This window comes from Triticum aestivum, chromosome 1D, assembly GCF_018294505.1.
Source record: "Triticum aestivum cultivar Chinese Spring chromosome 1D, IWGSC CS RefSeq v2.1, whole genome shotgun sequence".
In the NCBI taxonomy this organism is placed as follows: domain Eukaryota; kingdom Viridiplantae; phylum Streptophyta; class Magnoliopsida; order Poales; family Poaceae; genus Triticum; species Triticum aestivum.
This window is the reverse complement of record NC_057796.1, coordinates 313,934,765-313,937,093: the sequence shown is the minus strand read 5'-3', so window position 1 is coordinate 313,937,093 and position 2,329 is coordinate 313,934,765.

Here is a 2,329-nt window from a genome sequence, read left to right as displayed (position 1 = left end):
CGGGCAGGGAGAGAGACGAGGGAGCGAGGCGGAGGGCGTCGGGGTTCGATCCCGATCCAGGAGGGGATCTGGGGGAGGGAGAGTGGGGGGGAAGTGGGGATCGTGGGATGGGGCTAGGGTTTGCGGGGTGGTGAGTGGATAAGGGGGGGGAGTGGGTGGCCGGCTGGGCCTGATGGGCTGGCCTAGTTGGGCCACGGCCCAGGGGGTTTTCTCTTTTTTTTTGTAATTTCTTTTCTTTTATTTATTTTCTTTTCTGTTTTAAATCATTTTAATTTATCTAGGCATTTTATAAAAATGTATTTATTACACCATATTTACTTATGCAAAATATGGCACCTCCCGAACATTTTTGTTTTAAATTTTGAAAAACTTTTATCGTTGACATTAATTTGAATTTGAATTTTTAAACGGTTTGACCTAACGGTAGATTAGCAAAGTAACCGTGGTGATGTGGCACCATTAGCGTGGGATTACTGTAGCCTAATTATCCGGGCATTACAATAGGAGTGGAGATCCCCCCCCCCAAGGAAGGAGGCCTAATTGGATTAGTAGGAGGGGGCGGCGCCCCCCTCTCTTCCCTTCTCCCCCTTCAGGTAAAAGGAAAGGGGGGAGGCCGACTTGGACTAGGAGACCAAGTAGGATTACTCCTACTTGGGCGCTGTTGGGGATATAACTACTAGGTATGAACCGCCCAGGAGGGGCCGGGTCATACCCCTGGCGGCTTATCAAGGAAGATGGCGGATCGTGTGAGCCCGCTGACGACCCAAGACCCCGAGGTGGTTCAAGGCCCAGGTGATGAACCGCCATGTATGTATGACTTGTGTTGCACGACATGTATAGTTAGTCACCGAGCCGGACACGTTGTGTATGAGCCGGCCGGGACTCCATGAACCGCCGGGTGTCAACCTGTGTATATAAAGGGACGACCCGGCGGCGGTTTAGGGCAAGAAACAAGAGATCGAGAACTAGGTCAAGCATATTTGCTCCCTGGTAATCGCAATCTAAGCAATGCCACCTCAAACTAGATTAGGTCTTTACCTTCACCGCAAGGGGCCGAACCAGTATAAACTCCCTGCGTCCTTTGTCCCGTTTAACCCCTTTAAGCTAACCTAGTTGCGATGGCTCCACGACTAAGTCCTTCCGCTAGGACATCTACCGTGAAAATTCCACGACAGTTGGCGCCCACTGTGGGGCCAACGCACGGTGGTTTCGAGTTCTTACAGGGCAGCTTTGAAGGGATCAAGGGATACGCTATGGGCCAGATGACCAAGAGTCGTTGCGGCAAGCTCTACATCGACGATGCAGGCTGGGGCCCCGAGACCGGCTCAATTGAGTATGGGTATCGGGTCCCCTTCGGCGGAACCCACGTCTTCATCGGCAAGATCGGCGAACCAGGCCCTGAGCTGGACATCTGCACGAACATCATCGAGATGGCTTAACGTACACGACCCGCCCGAGTTCAGCTCGCCGTGAAGCGTGCATTTGTTGGATTTATTCATGGGGCGGAATTTGAGGAAGGATCTGTGTCTGGCGGTGAGATGGCCATCTACTCTGATGGTGAATCGTCCACTGGCGAGACTAATTCAATGTATCAACTGCAAGATGGTCGTATTGGGGGTTGTTCCGATGGTGACAGTATTCCGGACCCCTATGAGCCGCCGAACAGGGTTGCGATCTTCATGGCCGGTACACAGCCGGCTCTTGGTTCAACAACCGCCACGGCTATGACCTCTAGTTCAATGGCCGCGGCGGCGGCTGGTGCCGACGGCTCTACGCGCCCGCCGGCTCAAGTTCTAACTGAATTGTTGGAAGCCTTGACGACTTTAATGGGGATGGAAGTAACCCCTGAGAATCAGGAACAACACAAGGTTGAGGTGGCAAAACTACGAGATGAGATAGCTCAGGCTAAGGAGGAATTGGTGGTTGAAAACGCCAGGATGGCCACGGAGCGGGCTGTTTTGGATGCTCAGGCACAACGGATTCAGGCAGAGTCTTTCCGACTCACAATGGATCTGAACGCCTCAAACGAGATCATGAGGAGGAGGTACCAGAGTCGTTTGCCCCCGGTTTATGATGCAAGGAACCTCTTCAATATGCCTGGAGCGGGGACCAGCAACCCGGCGGAGGTGAACCGGGCGGGTCAAGCGCCTGGGGCTGGAGCACCGGCTCAGCCACGCGTGATGGAACCACACCGTTTGAATACTACTCCACTTCAGTATGTACCGACGCCACCGGGTCATTATTCTAACCCTTTGGATAATATGATCACTGCGGCGACACGATTGGCGGCTCTCCCAGTTGAAGGTGAGTCTCCAGTTGCAATTCAAAC